Source organism: Aethalodelphis obliquidens, unplaced genomic scaffold (genome assembly GCF_003676395.1).
Source record: "Aethalodelphis obliquidens isolate GAN/ISIS:26980383/991018 unplaced genomic scaffold, ASM367639v1 scaffold85, whole genome shotgun sequence".
Taxonomy (NCBI): Eukaryota; Metazoa; Chordata; class Mammalia; order Artiodactyla; family Delphinidae; genus Aethalodelphis; species Aethalodelphis obliquidens.
The window spans coordinates 1,068,327-1,086,595 of record NW_020838029.1 but is presented as its reverse complement, the minus strand read 5'-3'; positions in this window follow the sequence as shown (position 1 = coordinate 1,086,595).

The window sequence follows — 18,269 nt, the reverse complement described above, 5'->3', positions numbered from 1 at the left end:
TCTGTCCCTGATTTTCAGAGGCAACAGAGCATAACAGTTAAGAGTATGCATCCTGATGTCAAATAGCCTGGATTTGAATCATATTATACTGTGGTATGTCCTTGGAAAAATTACTTAGCCTCTGTCATTCTGTTTTCACATCTCTAAAGCAGAACTAATAATAGTACTTACCCGTAGGAATATTGTGTTTTCGCAATGAGTTAGTGCATGTAAAGTGCTTAACACAGTGCCTGGCACATAATCTGTGTCCAATAAATTTATTAAACCATGGTTGAATCAATTCAGTCTTTACAGAGCACATACTCTATGACAGACATAGTGATAGGCTATGCTGTTGGGGGAGAAAGAGTGGAGTCAGATATGGGACTAATCTTTAAGTTGCTCACACTTGGTGGGGTAGGACATGAAGTGAGGAAGGCTCATTACAGAGTATGAAATAAAATGTATTTAATCAATACCATAAGAAAGAAAAAATCAAGTTGTGCCATGGAAAATTTAGCATTTAATAAGGATTTTGAAAGATAGGTAGAATAAAGACACACAGAAATGTAACAGATTGAAGGAATCCCACGGGTGAAAGGGTAGAAATGGGAAAATAGAAGACACAGTGAAGAAATGAGTGTTGCAGTTTGATTGGAGCATGGGATTTTTTGAATAGGGAAATATAAGATTGACCTGTGAAACAAAGACCTATATGTAGAAAAGAAATTACTGGAAAGAGAATCCAGCAATGTATTTACCGCGATTGTGTTTGAGAGCTGGTATACTAAGTAATTTTCTTCTTTTTTGTATTTTTCAAAATAAGCATGCATCATTTTTATACCAAAGAAACAAAAAAGGTATATTTTATTTTTTCTTGAGGGAAGATGAATTGTGTCAGGTTATCGAGGTGGACTTGAAAGGACCTATAGGTTAGTATAGTGGAGGCCTGGGGTCTCCTAACCACCAACCCGCCAATTCTGCCACTGTGTGACTTTGGATAAATCTGTTTCAGTTGCCGTATCTGTAATTTCATTAATTGATTTTAAAAATGCTTATTGAGCACCTACTATGAGCCAAGTTCTAGGTGCTGGGGATATAGCAGCAAACAAAACAGAGAAAAATTCCTGCTCTGTTTATTCTAAGCTTTAAAATAAAAGTCTTCTTATTTTCATCATGTGAAATCTTCAAAAGTATCCCCTACTTCCTCAGACTACATAAGGCCTGTTGGCACGCTTTATTCTCCATAGGCCCTATTGAGGAACTTACGTGTTGGTTCCTATGCCTGTCTGAAGACACCTAAACATTCCTATTAACATTTCCTCAGCTGCTCACCCCTTCAATGATACCACCTGTTTGTTCAGTGACCTTGGACCACATCTTCAATGATTCTTTCTTCCCTCTAAGGTCACTTTCTAAACCAACCAACTAATATACCTTCATTTCCACAACTCCCAAGGGATCAGGCCATGGGAAAGAGGGTCCGAGATCTACCTTCATCTACCATGGGCAAATGCCCCATTGCCCTTGGTGCCCTGTTCCAAATTCAGCTTGGTACTATTCAGCAGACTTAGGTGAACACCTGTGCCAGGCATGGTGCTGGACTGCCTGGTAAAATCTTTGCAAAGAGATAGAGTTTTAGATGGGTAGCTCTGCATTCTCTAGAGATCTCCAAGTTGCAGAGAAACAGGCTAATAAAAAAGTATGTCTCTCTGTTCTTAAGGAGCCTCTGAAAGAAAGGCCTTGGTCCTAGTGTTAATTCTGTCACTGTTTCCTTACTTCAGAATGGGAAGTGCTGATGAGGGGCAGTATCTCATTTAAGGATAGGTTTCCTGGAAATATTCCAGGGTGCAAAGACTGAAGGTGGCCACTTAGAGAGAACTCTAAGTCTACAGGGAGCATTCCTAGACTGGTATCCCCAAACCTAGAGCAGAGCTCAGTAGCCTTAAAACCCTATGATAATCTCAGATTCACTGTTATAGGGATGGTGGGTGATAGGGAGGGGTGTGGTCAGAGAAAGAACTATAGATGTAGCCCAATGTAAGGTTCTCCCTGCTATCAATGAACACAATGCCCTAAGCCTAAGTGGCTTGCTGAGAGCAAGGAACTAATCATATCAACATTCAGCCAAAGTTTGCTTCCTTTTTCCCACATCTTGCCCTTTCTTAGCCCTTTCTATAAGAATCTAAGACCAAGGCCAGTCCTACTGCCCTACACTCCACTCCAGCTACTTGACCTTTCTGTGACTCAGTGTCCTTAGCTGTAAAATGGAAATAATAATGATACAACTTCACAGGGCTGAGGAGAGGGTGACATGAGTTAATCTAAGTAAGTGCCTAGTGCATTTACTAGTGCATTATTACCATCATCAATATTATAACAAGTGGTATTTAATGAGTCCAAGGTAAGTTTTGAGACTCAAGGCGTATCTGAGGATGGAATGTTACTTTAAGGAAGGTATACCCCTCAACCCAGGAGAAAGAGAAATTTTTCCAAGCCTTAGGAGTGACAAAATATCATCCCACAAGAAAAAATTCAATAGCCTCTTTTTGGAGCATCTACCACCTTTCCTCAGGAGCAAATGACCCATACCTGCCTAGAGAGGGAAGGAGAGCAAAACGAAAATATCAAAACAAAACACAAAACAAAACAAACAAAAAACGCCAGACTTGACCCTGATGCCACACCAGATAAGGTGGGACCCTAATCTCTTTGGGCTTCAGTTTCCTCAGCTACCATATAGAATAATGGTACTAACTTTATTGGATTGTGGAGACTATCAGGGATATAATAGAGGTGAAAACAGTTTTCAACTATAATACATGCTCCAAACATAAGGTCTTAATGGGGACAGAAACTAACTGCTCCTGCCACAAGAAGAATTTAAACTGTACTTAAGGAAGAACTTCCTGGTAACTCAGGGTTTTCTATTATTGCAATGGGTTAGGGAGAGGGAAGAAGAAAGAGACAGTGACATCCTTGATAATCAGAAGCCATGTGCTCTGCCTGGCTTGGCGCTAGTATAATCTTTTCTCCCAACAGGAGAAAGGTCTAATTTCTGATGATCCCTTCCTCACTGAAGATCCCAGCTTTCTTTGGTTGCTGGACAGCCTAACACTGTGAGTATCATACCCAGCTTCTGTTTGCATTCAGTTTCCCCCTTTCCTTCCTTCCTATCTTCCATCTTCCTTCTTTCTTTCCTTCCTTCCATCTTCCTTCCTTTCTCCTTCCCTCTCTCCCTTCCTTTCTTTGTAAAAATTATTCCCTGACATACATCAACTACTGCAGTCCCGTGTGGGGAACTGTAATTGCCAATCACCTGTTCTCTTCCTTAGCCCCTCCTTCTTGCCCTGTCCCAACACTCCTTCCACATCCCTTCATCCCATTATCTAGATCCCTGTCTTGGGAAGATGAATTAAACTGTGGTGGTAGTATCAGATTTGAAGTTTTACTGAATCTACTCAGGGGATAGGCGAACATCACTCTCAGCCCTCTAGCTCCGAACAGCTTGCTTGGACTTCAGTAAGGCTGAAATTCTCAAATTTCAAAGGGCAAAAGGAGGAAAGTTGGGAATTTGAGTGTGAGAGGGACTAGGAAGGTGTGAGCCTTTAATGGCCATCACCATTAATGGTCTTTAATGGACATTCACCATCCTGTGTGTTTTAGGGAAGGGAAAGGGGACCAAAAAGAGTAATAATAATGCTTCTAAAGCACCTACTATATACTGGGTAGTTCGTGTGGTTAGGATTATTATTGGTCCTCCATCTTACGGAGGAGGAAATGGAGGATCTGAGAGATGAAATAACCTCTCCAAGAGTACACAGTTAGTACGTACAAGTGCTGGAACTGACACCCAGAACTGCCTGATTTTTCCAGCCCAAACAGGCAATGGTCAATTAGAAACTGGCATAAAAAGTGGACACTCTGACCACTAGATGCAAGTATTTTTTTTGAAGTATAGTTGATTTACAATGCTGTGTTAGTTTCTGGTGTAATTAAAGTGATTTAGTTACATATATATGTATACATATATATCTGTATACATATGTGTATATATAATATTCTTTTTCATATTCATTTCCATTATAGTTTATTACAAGATATTTAATATAGTTCCCTGTGCTATACAGTGGGACCTCGTTGTTTATCTATTTTATATATAGTAGTTTTTATCTGCTAATCTCAAACTCCCAATTTATCCCTCACCCACACTCTTTCCCCCTTGGTAACCAGAAATTTGTTTTCTGTGTCTGTGAGTCTGTTTCTATTTTGCAAATAAGTTCATTTGTATCACATTTTAGATTCCACATATAAGTGATATCACATGGTATTTGTCTTTCTCTGTCTGACTTACTTCACCAGCATGATGATCTCTAGGTCCTTTCATGTTGCAGCAAATGGCATTATTTAATTTTTGTTTATGGCTGAGTAGTATTCCATTGTGTGTGTGTGTGTGTGTGTGTGTGTATTTTATATATATATATATATATATATATATATATATATATCATCTTCTTTATCCATTCATCTGTTGATGGACATTTATGTTGCTTCCATGTCTTGGTTTTTGTAAATTGTGCTGCTATGAATATTGGGGTACGTGTATCTTTTTGAATTAGAGTTTTCTCTGAATATATGCCCAGGAGTGGGATTGCTGGATCAAGGCAACTTTTCAGTTTTTTAAGGAACCTCCATACTGTTTTCCATAGTGGCTGCACCAATTTACATTCCCACCAACAGTGTAGGAGGGCTCCCTTTTCTCCACACCCTCTCCAGCATTTATTATTTGTAGACATTTTAATGGTGGCCATTCTGACTGGTGTGAGGTGATACCTCATTGTAGTTTTGATTTTCATTTCTCTAATAATTAGCGATGTTGAGTAGAAGCAAGTAATTTAGGATGTGACTTTGGTCAAATCACTTCTCCTCTCAGCTTCCTCTTCCTCATCTGTATAATGGGGTTTGAGTTGGGTTGGTTTGGGGAAAGTGGAAGCAAAGGTGTTGGGCCACATGATATTAAAGATCTTGTAGACCACTGACATTTTCTATGTCTCAGGTGTTATGAATATGTTCCTCATGGTCATGCTCCTTTGGGATGCTTGGTATTGAATGAGATGGGTAATAAAAAAGGTCATTTGCCAAGAAGACAGATGATTTCTTTCCCTCCAGACATACAGGCTGAGAGCAGGGCATCAGTCAGACCAGAGAGTGGATACGGGGCTCTGGGCTAGGTGCTGACTGGGGAACTGCACAATTAGGGACGTAGATCATGGGGCAGACAACTTGTGTACATTTTCCCTCTCAAAATATCTTCTTTTAGGCATAAATTCCAAAACTTATCTAATATTTGCAATCACTTGGAGTGGGAGTTCTTTCAATTACAGATTGCCAGACATCTCCCTTGAATATTCTGAACCAACATATTTGGGGTGGGATTGATTCCTCCAAAGTTGGATGGTCCCTCACACGTGGCACAGACCTTTTTCCAAAGGGTCCTCAGCTGAGACTAACATCCATCAAAAGTGATAGTAACAAATCCTAAAGAATAGAAAGGAAATAAGTACAGAAATCATGAATAGGAAAAGAACAGCCAAGTTTCTTAAGTATAGTATACATTGATTGATTTGCCCATATTAAAGAATCCTTGCATCCCTCAGATAGTTCCCAGCTGATCATGGTGTATAATCCTTTTAGTATGTTGTTGGATTTGGTTTACTAGGATTTTTGCATCAATGTTCATCAGTGATATTGGCATGTAATTTTCTTTTTTTGTGATATCTTTGTCTGGTTTTGGTATCAGGGTGATGGTGGCCTTGTATAATGAGCTTGGAAGTGTTCCTTACTCTGAAATTTTTTAGAAGACTTTCAGAAGGATACGGGTTAACCCTACTCTAAATGTTTGGTAGAATTCAACTGTGAAGCCATCTGGTCCTGGACTTTTGTTTGTTGGAAGAAGTTTAATCACAGTTTCAATTTCAGTATACGTGATTGGTGTGTTCATATATTCAATTTCTTCCTAGTTCAGCCTTGGAAGGTAGGACCTTCCTAAGAATTTGTCCTTTCTTCTATGTTGTCCATTTTATTATCATACAGTTGCTTGTAGTAGTCTCTCACGATCCTTTGTATTTCTGTGGTGACAGTTGTAACTTATTTTTCATTTCTAATTTTATTCATTTGAGTCCTCTCCCTTTTTTTCTTCATGAGTCTAGCTAAGGCTTATCAATTTTATTTATCATCACAAAAAAAACACCTTTTAGTCATTTATCTTTGCTACTGTTTTCTTCATCTCTGTTTTGTTTATTTCTGCTCTGATCTTGATGATGTTTTTCTTCTACTAACTTTAGGTTTTGCTTGTTCTTCTTTCTCCAGTTGCTCTAGGTGTAAGGTTAACTTGTTTATTTGAGATTTTACTTATTTCCTCAGGTAAGACTGTACTGTTATAAACTTCCCTCTTAGAACTGCTTTTGCAGTTTCCCATACATTTTCGTTCGTTGTGTTTTGGTTGTCACTTGTCTCTTGGTATTGTTTTTATTTCCTCTTTGATTTCTTCAGTGACCCAGTAGTTGTTCAGTAACATATTATTTAGCCTCCATGTGTTTGTGTTCTTTACAATGTTTTTCCCTGTAATTGATTTCTAATCTCATAATATTGTGGTCAGAAAAGATGCTTGATATGATTTCAATATTTTTTAATTTACCGAGGCTTGATTTGTTACCCAATATGTGATCTATCCTGAAGAATGTTCTGTGTGCGCTTGAGATGAAAGTATATTCTGTGCTTTTGATGGAATGTGCTATAAATATCAATTAAGTCTATCTGGTCTAATATGTCATTTAAGGCTTGTGTTTCCTCTTTAATTTTCAGTCTGGATGATCTGTCCATTTGTTTCAGTGGGGTGTTAAACTCCCCCACTATTATTGTGTTACTTTTGATTTCCCCTTTTATGGCTGTTAGCATTTGCCTTATATATTGAGGTGTTCCCATGTTGTGTACATATATATTTACAATTGTTATATCTTCTTCTTGGATTGACCCCTTGATCATTATGTAGTGTCCTTCCTTGTCTCTTGTATCAGTCTTTATTTTAAAGTTTATTTTGTCTAATGTGAGTATTGCTACTCCAGCTTTCTTTTGACTTCTATTTGCATGGAATATCTTTTTCCATCTACTCACTTTCAGTCTGGATGTGTCCCTAGGTCTGATGTGGTCTCTTGTAGACAGCATATATATGGGTCTTGTTTTTGTATCCATTCAACTAGTCTGTGTCTTTTGTTTGGAGCATTTAATCCATTTACATTTAAGGTAACTATCAATATGTAAGTTCCTATTTCCATTTTCTAATTGTTTTGGCTTTAGTTTTGTAGGTCTTTTTTCTTCCCTTCCTCTTTTGTTCTCTTCTCTTGTGGTTTGAGGATCATCTTTTTGTATTTGGGTTGCTTTTATTTTTGTGTGTGTATTTATTGTAGTTTTTGGGTTGCTTTTCCTATGAAGTTTTGATATAGCAGTCTATACATGTACAAGGTTGTTTTAAGTTGCTGGTCTCTTAATTTCAAATGCAATTCCCATATTCTGCCTTTGTACTCTCCACTTCTCATGCTTGCTCGTTTTGATATCATATTTGTGTATGGATGGTTTCCTGCATTTCCTGTATGTTTGCTTTCACCAGTGAGCTTTCCCACTTGTGGTTTTCTAGTTTACAGTTGTGGCCTCTTTTTTTCCCCTTGCTAGAGAGGTTCCTTTAGCATTTGTTGTAAAGCTGGACTGGATGTGCAGAATTCTCTTAGCTTTTTTTTTGTCTGTAAAGCTTTTGACTTCTCCATCGAATCTGAATGAGAGCCTTGCTGGGTAGAGTACTCTTGGTTGTACATTTTTCTCTTTCATCACTTTTTTTTTTTACATCTTTATCAGAGTATAATTGCTTTACAATGGTGTGTTAGTTTCTGCTTTATAACAAAGTGAATCAGTTATACATATGCATATGTTCCCATATCTCCTCCCTCTTGCAACTCCCTCCCTCCCACCCTCCCTATCCAACCTATCCAGGTGGTCAAAAGGCACCGAGCTGATCTCCCTGTGCTATGCGGCTGCTTCCCATTGGCTACCTATTTTACGTTTCATAGTGTATATATGCCCATGCCACTCTCTCACTTTGTCACAGCTTACCCTTCTCCCTCCCCATATCCTCAAGTCTATTCTCTAGTAGGTCTGTGTCTTTATTCCTGTCTTACCCCTAGATTCTTCATGACATTTTTTTTCTTAAATTCCATATATATGTGTTAGCATACGGTATTTGTCTTTCTCTTTCTGACTTACTTCACTCTGTATGACAGACTCTAGGTCTATCCACCTCATTACAAATAGCTCAATTTCGTTTCTTTTTATGGCTGAGTAATATTGCATTGTATATAAGTGCCACATCTTCTTTATCCATTCATCCGATGATGGACACTTAGGTTGTTTCCATCTACTGGCTATTGTAAATACAGCTGCAATGAATATTTTGGTACATGACTCTTTTGGGATTATGGTTTTCTCAGGGTGTATACCCAGTAGTGGGATTGCTGGGTCACATGGTAGTTCTAATTATAGTTTTTTAAGGAACATCCATACTGTTCTCCATAGCGGCTGTACCAATTCACATTGCCACCAGCAGTGCAAGAGTGTTCCCTTTTCTCCACACCCTCTCTAGCATTTATTGTTTCTAGATATTTTGATCATGGCCATTCTGACTGGTGTGAGATGATATCTCATTGTAGTTTTCATTTGCATTTGTCTAATGATTAATGATGTTGAGCATTCTTTCATGTGTTTGTTGGCAGTCTGTATTATCTTCTTTGGAGAAATGTCTATTTAGGTCTTCTGCCCATTTTTGGACTGGGTTGTTTATTTTTTTATTATTGAGCTGTAATGAGCTGCTTATAAATTTTGGAGATTACTCCTTTTTCAGTTGCTTCATTTGTAAATATTTTCTCCCATTCTGAGGGTTGTCTTTTAATCTTGTTTATGGTTTCCTTTGCTGTACAAAAGCTTTTTGTTTCATTAGGTCCCCTTTGTTTATTTTTAGTTTTATTTCCATTTCTCTAGGAGGTGGGTCAAAAATGATCTTGCTGTGACTTATGTCATAGAGTGTGCTGCCTATATTTTCTTCCAAGAGTTTGATAGTTTCTGGCCTAACATTTAGGTCTTTAATCCATTTTGAGCTTATTTTTGTGTATGGTGTTAGGGAGCATTCTAATCTCATACTTTTACATGTATCTGTCCAGTTTTCCCAGCACCACTTATTGAAGAGGCTGTCCTTTCTCCACTGTACATTCCTGCCTCCTTTATCAAAGATAAGGTGACCATATGTACGGGGCTTTATCTCTGGGCTTTCTATCCTTTTCCATTGATCTATCTTTCTGTTTTTGTGCCAGGACCATACTGTCTTGATTACTGTGAATTTGCAGTATAGTCTGAAGTCAGGGAGCCTGATTCCTCCAGCACTGTTTTTCGTTCTCAAGGTTGCCTTGGCTATTCAGGGTCACTTGTGTTTCCATAGAAACTGTGAAATTTTTTGTTCTACTTCTGTGAAAAATGCCAGTGGTAGTCTGATAGGGATTGCATTGAATCTGTAGATTGCTTTGGGTAGTAGAGTCATTTTCACAATGTTGATTCTTCCAATCCAAGAACGTGGTATATCTCTCCATCTATTTGTATCATCTTTAATTTCTTTCATCAGTGTCTTATAATTTTCTGCTACAGGTCTTTTGTCTCCTTAGGTAGGTTTATTCCTAGATATTTTATTCTTTTTGTTGCATTGGTAAATGGGGGTGTTTTCTTGATTTCACTTTCCAATTTTTTCATCATTAGTGTATAGGAATGCCAGAGATTTCTGTGCATTAATTTTGTAGCCTGCTATTTTACCAAATGCACTAATTAGCTCTAGTAGTTTTCTGGTAGCATCTTTAGGATTCTCTATGTATAGTATCATGTCATCTGCAAACAATGACAGCCTTGCATCTTCTTTTCCAATATGGATTCCTTTATTTCCTTTTCTTCTCTTGTTGCTGTGGCTAAAACTTCCAAAACTATGTTGAATACAAGTGGTGAGAGTGGAAAACCTTGTCTTGGTCCTTATCTTAGTGGAAATGTTTTCAGTTGTTCATCGTTGAGGACGATGTTGGCTGTGGGTTTGTCATATATGGCCTTTAGTATGTTGAGGAAAGTTCCCTCTATGCCTACTTCTGCAGGGCTTTTATCATAAATCGGTGTTGAATTTTGTTGAAAGCTTTCTCTGCATCTGTTGAGATGATCATATGGTCTTTCTCCTTTAATTTGTTAATATGGTGTTAATATGGTTGATTGATTTGCATATATTGAAGAATCCTTGCATTCCTGGAATAAACCCCATTTGATCATGGTGTATGATCCTTTCAATGTGCTGTTGGATTCTGTTTGCAACTATTTTTTTTTAAGATTTTTGCATCTATGTTCATCAGTGATATTGGCCTGTAGTTTTCGCTCTTTGTGACATCCTTGCTTTGTTTTGGTATCAGGGTGATGGTGGCCTCATAGAGTGAGTTTGGGAGTGTTCCTCCCTCTGCTATATTTTGGAAGAGTTTGGGAAGGATAGGTGTTAGCTCTTCTCTAAATGTTTGATAGATTTCTCCTGTGAATCTCTATGATCCTGGGCTTTTGTTTGTTGGAAGATTTCTAATCACATTCTCAAGTTCAGTGCTTGTGATTGGTCTGTTCATATTTTCTATTTCTTCATGATTCAGTCCTGGCAGTTTGTGCATTTCTAAAACTTTGTTCATTTCTTCCAGGTTGTCCATTTTATTGGCATAGAGTTGCTTGTAGTAATCTCTCATGATCTTTTGTATTTCTGCAGTGTCAGTTCTTACTGCTCCTTTTTCATTTCTAATTCTATTGATTTGAGTCTTCTCCCTTTTTCTCTTGGTGATTCTGGCTAATGGTTTATCAATTTTGTTTATTTTCTCAAAGAACCAGCTTTTAGTTTTATTGATCTTTGCTATTGTTTCCTTCAATTCTTTTTCATTTATTTCTTATCTTTATGATTTCTTTCCTTTTGCTAAGTTTGGGGCGTTTTTTTCTTCTTTCTCTAATTGCTTGAGGTGCAAGATTATGTTGTTTATTCGAGATTCCTGTTTCTTAAGGTACGATTGTATTGCTATAAACTCCCCTCTTAGAACTGCTTTTGCTGCATCCCATAGGTTTTGGGTCGTCGTGTCTCCATTATCATTTGTTTCTAGGTATTTCTTTATTTCCTCTTTGATTTCTTCAGTGATCACTTCGGTATTAAGTAGTGTATGGTTTAGCCTCCATGTGTTTGTATTTTTACAGATCCTTTCCTCTAATTGATATCTAGTCTCAGAGCGTTGTGGTCAGAAAAGATACTTGATACAATTTCAATTTTCTTATATTTACCAAGGCTTGATTTATGACCCAAGATATGATCTATCCTGGAGAATGTTCCATGAGCACTTGAGAAAAATGTGTATTCTGTTGTTTTTGGGTGGAATGTCCTATAAATATCAATTAAGTCCATCTCATTTAATGTACATTTAAAGCTTGTGTTTCCTTATTTATTTTCATTTTGGATGATCTGTCAATTGGTGAAAGTGAGGTGTTAAAGTCCCCTACTATGAATGTGTTACTGTTGATTTCCCCTTTTATGGCTGTTAGTATTTGCCTGATGTATTATGGTGCTCCTATGTTTGGTGCATAAATATTTACAACTTTTATGTCTTCTTCTTGGATCGATCTCTTTATCATTATGTAGTGTCCTTCTTTGTCTCTTCTAATAGTCTTTATTTTAAAGTCTATTTTGTCTGATATGAGAATTGCTATTCCAGCTTTCTTGTGGTTTCCATTTGCATGGAATATCTTTTTCCATCCCCTTACTTTCAGTCTGTATGTGTCTCTAAGTCTTAAGTTGGTCTCTTGTAGACAGCATATATATGAATCTTCTTTTTGTATCCATTCAGCCAGTCTGTGTCTTTTGGTGGGAGCATTTAAGCCATTTACAGTTAAGGTAATTATCGATATGTATGTTCCTATTTCCATTTTCCTAATTGTTTTGGATTTGTTATTGAAGGTCTTTTCCTTCTCTTGTGTTTCTTGCCTAGAGAAGTTCCTTTAGCATTTGTTGTAAAGCTGGTTTGGTGGTGCTGAACTCTCTCAGCTTTTGCTTGTCTGTAAAGGTTTTAATTTCTCCATCAAATCTGAATGAGATTCTTGCTGAGTAGAGTAATCTTGGTTGTAGTTTTCTCTCCTTCATCACTTTAAATATGTCCTGCCAGTCCCTTCTGGTTGGCAGAGTTTCTGCTGAAAGATCAGTTGTTAACCTTATGGGGATTCCTTTGTGTGTTATTTGTTGTTTTTCCCTTGCTGCTTTTAATATGTTTTCTTTGTATTTAATTTTTGACAGTTTGATTAGTATGTGTCTTGGCATGTTTCTCCTTTGATTTATCCTGTATGGAACTCTCTGGGCTTCCTGGACTTAGTTAACTATTTCCTTTCCCATATTAGGGAAATTTTCAACTATGATCTCTTCAAATATTTTCTCAGTCCCTTTATTTTTCTCTTCTTCTTCTGGAACCCCTATAATTCGAATGTTGGTGCGTTTAATGTTGTCCCAGATGTCTCTGAGACGGTCCTCGGTTCTTTTCATTCTTTTTTCTTTATTCTGCTCTGCAGTAGTTATTTCCACTATTTTATCTTCCAGGTCACTTATCCGTTTTTCTGCCTCAGTTATTCTACTATTGATCCCATCTAGAGTATTTTTCATTTCATTTATTGTGCTGTTCATCATTGCTTGTTTCATCTTTAGTTCTTCTAGGTGCTTGTAAAATGTTTCTTGCATTTTGTCTATTCTATTTCCAAGATTTTGGATCATCTTTACTATCATTATTCTGAATTCTTTTTCAGGTAAGCTGCCTATTTCCTCTTCATTTGTTAGGTTTTGTGGGTTTTTATCTTGCTCCTTCATCTGCTGTGTGTTTTTCTGTCTTCTCATGTTGCTTATCGTACTGTGTTTGAGGTCTCCTTTCTGCAGGCTGCAGGTTCGTAGTTCCCGTTGTTTTTGGTGTCTGTCCCCAGTGGCTCAGGTTGGTTCAGTGGGTTTTGTAGGCTTCCTGGTGGAGGGGACTAGTGCCTGTGTTCTGATGGATGAGACTGGATCTTGTCTTTCTGGTGGGCAGATCCACGTCTGGTGGTATGTTTAGGGGTATTTGTGGACTTATTATGATTTTAGGCAGCCTCTCTGCTAATGGGTGGGGTTGTGTTCCTGTCTTTCTAGTTGTTTGGCATAGGGTGTCCAGCACTGTAGCTTGCTGGTCGTTGAGTGAAGCTGTGTGCTGGTTTTGTGATGGAGATCTCTGGGAGATTTTCACTGTTTGATATTATGTGGAGCTGGGAGGTCTCTTGTGGACCAGTGTCCTGAAGTTGGCTCTCGACCTCAGAGGCACAGCACTGACTCCTGGCTGGAGCACCAAGAGACTTTCATCCACACCACTCACAATAAAAGGGAGAAAAATGAGAAAGAAAGAAAGAAAGAAAGAAAGAAAGAATGAAAGAAAGAGGATAAAATAAAGTTATTAAAATAAAAAATAATTATTAAGAAAAAAATTTTTTAAAAGAAAAAAAAAACCCACAAAAATGGATGGATAGAACCCTAGGACAAATGGTGAAAGCAAAGCTATACAGACAAAATCTCACACAGAAGCATACACATACACTCTCACAGAAAGAGGAAAAGGGGAAAAGATCATAAATCTTGCTCTCAAAGTCCACCTACTCAATTTGGTATGATTCGTTGTCTATTCAGGTATTCCACAGATGCAGGGTACATCAAGTTGATTATGGAGATTTAATCTGCTGCTCCTGAGGCTGCTGGGAGGGATTTCTCTTTCTCTTCTTTGTTCAGACAGTTCCCAGCGCTCACCTTTGGATTTGACCCCGCTTCTGCGTGTAGGTCATCAGAGGGCGTCTGTTCTTCACTCAGACAGGAAGGGGTTAAAGAAGCAGCTGATTCGGGGGCTCTGGCTCACTCAGTCTGGGGGGAGGGAGGGGTGCAGATGCGGGTTGAGCCTGCGGCGGCAGAGGCCGGCGGGATGTTGCACCAGCCTGAGACGAGCCGTGCGTTCTCCCAAGGAAGTTGTCCCTGGATACCGGGACCCGGGCAGTGGCGGGCTGCACAGGCTCCCCGGAAGGGAGGTGTGGAGAGTGACCTGTGCTCGCACAGAGGCTTCTTGGTGGTGGCAGCAGCAGCCTTAGCGTCTCATGGTCGTCTCTGTGGTCCGTGCTGTTAGCCACGACTCACACCCGTCTCTGGAGCTCCTTTAAGCAGCGCTCTTAATCCCCTGTCCTCACCCACCAGGAAACAAAGAGGGAAGAAAAAGTCTCTTGCCTCTTCGGCAGGTCCAGACTTTTCCCGAACTCCCTCCCGGCTAGCCGTGGTGCACTAACCCCTTCAGGCTATGTTCACGCTGCCAACCCCAGTCCTCTCCCTGCACTCTGACCAAAGCCCGAGCCTCAGCTCCCAGACCCAGCCCGTTCCGGTGGGTGAGCAGACAAGCCTGTCGGGCTGGTAGTGCTGGTCCACTGATCCTCTGTGCGGGAATCTCTCCACTTTGCCCTCCACACCCTGGTGGCTGCACTCTCCTCCACGGCTCCGTAGCTTCCCCCCTCTGCCACCCGCAGCCTCCGCCCATGAAGGGGCTTCCTAGTGTGTGGAAACCTTTCCTCCTTCACGGCTCCCTCCCACTGGTGCAGGTCCCATCCCTATTCTTTTGTCTGTGTTTATTCTTTGTTCTTTTGTCCTACCCAGGTACGTGGGGGCTTTCTTGCCTTTTGGGAGTTCTGAGGACTTCTGTCAGCGTTCAGTCGGTGTTCTGTAGGAGTTGTTCCACTTGTAGATGTATTTCTGATGTATCTGGGTAGCGTTGGAGGGCAAGAGGACCGGGGAGCCCTCAGGAAGAGAAGGAGGCGGCAGAGAATGGGCTTCCCAGGCCTCCATCTGCCACAGCTCCAACCCCTCCGGAAGGAAACCCTTGTGTGAGGAGACTCTTTCGTCACTTTAAACATATCATGCCACTCCCTTCTGGTCTTCAGGGTTTCTGCTGAAAAATCAGCTGATAGCCTTATGGAGATTCCCTTATATTGTGTCTGTTGCTTTTCCCTTATTGCTTTTAATATTTTTTCTTTGTATTTAATTTTTGTTCGTTTGATTATGTGTCTCAGCATGTTCCTCCTTGGGTTTATCCTGTATGGGACACTCTGGGTTTCCTGGATCTCGGTGACTATTTCCATATTAGGGAAGTTTTAGACTACAGTCTGTTCAAATATTTTCTGAGACACTTTCTCTTTCTCTTCTTCTGGGATCTCTATAATTCGAATGTTGGTGCATTAAAAGTTGTCTCAGAGGTCTCTGAGACTGTGCTCATTTCTTTTCATTCTTTTTTTTTTTAATTCTCTTCTGTGGCAGTGATTTCCACCATTCCATCTTCCAGCTCACGTATCCGTTCTGCCTCAGTTATTCTGCTATTGATTCCTTCTAGTTTATTTTTCATTTTAGTTATTTTATTGTTCATCTCTGTTTGTTTGTTCTTCTAGGTCTTTGTTAAACATTTCTTGTATTATCTTCTCAATCTGTGCCTCCATTCTTTTTCTGAGATCTTGGATCATCTTTACTATCATTACTCTGAATTATTTTTCAGGTAGTTTGCCTATCTCCTCTTCATTTAGTTGTTCTTATAGGTTTTTATCTTGCTTGTTCATCTGCAACATATTTCTCTGTCTTCTCATTTTGTCTAGCTTACTGTGTTTGTGGTCTCCTTTCCACAGGCTGCAGAATCGTAGATCCTCTTTCCTCTGTTGTCTGCCCCCTGGTGGGTGAGATTTGTCTAGGGGCTTGTGCAGGCTTCCTGGTGGGAGGGTCTGGTGCCTCCCCTCCTGTGAGTGGAGCTAGGTCTTGTCCCTGTGGTTGGCAGGGCAATGTCAAGGGTTGTGTTTTGGGGTGTCTGTGAGCTTAATACAACTTTAGGCAGCCTGTCTGCTGATGGGTGGGGCTGTGTTCCTGTCTTGCTGGTTGTTTGGCCTGAGATGTTCCAGCACTGGAGCCTGCTGTCTGTTGGGTGGGGCCAGCTCTTGGTGTAGAGGTGGGTACCTCTGGGAGAGCTCACAGTGATTAATATTCCCTGGGGCCTCCACTACCTATCTCCTTGCCGCCACAGTGAGCTACATACAGCTAACCCCGCCTCTCTAGGAGATGCTCCAAGACCCCTAGGTAGGTCTAGACCTGTGTTCCTATGGAAGTACTGCTTTTTGCTGGGTTCCACTGTACATGAGGCCTTGTGTGTGCTCTCCAAGAGGAAATGTCCCTGTGTAGCCTGCATCTGCATGGGGTTAATTTTTTTTTTTTTTTTTTTGGTCAAGGGCTCTTTTTAGTATGGATGACTGCCACCTCTTTCCTCAGTGTGTGCTGGTCATTTTTCCCTTGATAGGGTGTTTGATTGGTGTCTTGGTGACCAGAGCCTACCCTGGATATTGAGTGGGGCCTCCCCTTTGCTGTGTGGTTGTCACTGCCCTGTCAGGGACAGTGTCTTCTCCTTAGTTTTTGGAGTAGTGGCCCCCAGTTCTGTTTCTTTACTGTGTTTCTGATCTGCGTTGCAAGGTAGGTGGGATTGGAGCACTCCCACTGGGAGAGAAGGCACTGAGAATTCTTCCTCTGGAGCTGTTCAACTGTGTGTGTGCTCTGTTGTGTCTCCTTTCACCCATTGTGCTGGCTCACAAAGTACACTGTTGTTGGGACTGGTCTCAGTCCTTTCACCATGGGTATGCTGGCAATTGGCTCTGGTGTCTCTCAGGCACTCTTTCACCAGGCCACCAGTGCAGAATCACTGTGGTCAGGTCCCAGGACTGCAGTAATCATGTACCTGGACCTGCTATGGGAGCTATTGAAGTAGCTCAAATTCTGGCCTGACCCAACCCCCATGTGTACATGCCCACAAATCCCACATCTGCTAAAGCCAGACCTATCTCAGCTGCAGGAGCACTTGTCTGTTCGGATGTTGTGCAGGTGCTGAATTTAGGAAGCCTTTAGCAGAGTTATAACTCTACCATTCACACTGGTGGGAGGAGAGATTTCAGCTCTCCTTCCTTAGTCACACCACCTCTGGGACTCAGCTGTGGTTTCAGTCTCACCTCTGCATGTGGGCCACCCACTGGCATCTGCTCCAAAGTCTACCAGAGCACACAAGCTTGTCAAGTGGGAGGGAGCTGCAAAGGCGATGGGGCAAGCGGGCTGCCCAGGAAGGAGGGAGCAGAGGCAGAAATCGGAGCTAGCATGTTGCCCAGGTGGGGAGGGGCAGAGGCGTAGGTCGTGTAAGCCTACTCCTGCGGGGCCCCTCCCTAGTGCCCGTGGAGGCAGGGGTCAGCACCTGAGGGCAGAAGCTGCAATGGTGACCCCACCCTTTGCACCTCACACAACAATGGTGCTTTGCTTCTCTGGTGGTCCGGGCTTCTTCCATGAGCACTCCTGTTTGCAGATTTCCTTACTCCCGTCCCCTCAGGCTGTCTCTTCACAGCCAACAGCAGTCCCTTCCCCATGTCTGCTCTCCAAACCCCACGTTCCAGCACCCATCCCCCTTGTGCACTGGCAGACACCCATCTCAGCCTAGGGTGTGCAGAGCTAGATGGCACAGACCATCTGTGTAGGTCTTACTCTGTCTTGCCTGCCACATACCGGTTGCTGTGCTCTCCTCCAAGCCCCCGAAGCTCCCCTTCTGTCCCAGCTGATCTCCTCACCAGTGAGGGGCCTTCCCCAGATGCAGAAACTTCTCCTCTTCTTTAGTTCTCCCCCAACCAGGGGTGCAGGTCCCATTCCACTTCCTTTCCTCTTCCTTTTCCCTTCTTTCTTTTGGCCTACCTGGTTATGTGGGGATATTTCTTGACCTTTTAGGTGTCTGAGGTCCTCTGCTAGTGTTCAGCATGTGCTCTGTGAGAATAGTTCCATATGTAGATGTATTCTTGCTGCATTTGTGGGGAGAGATGAACTCCATATCCTCCTACTCCTCCACCATCTTGACCTCCCTCTTTGCCATTTTAATGTGTCTTGGTGGTGTCCTCTTTGGGTTGAGCCTGTTTGGGACTCTGTGCTTTCTAGACCTGGGTGCCTGTTTCCTTTCCCAAGTTAGGTAAGTTTTCAGCTATGATGTCTCCAATATGTTCCCTGTACATTCGTCTCTCTCTCTCTCTCTCTCTCTCTCTCTCTCTCTCTCTCTCTCTCT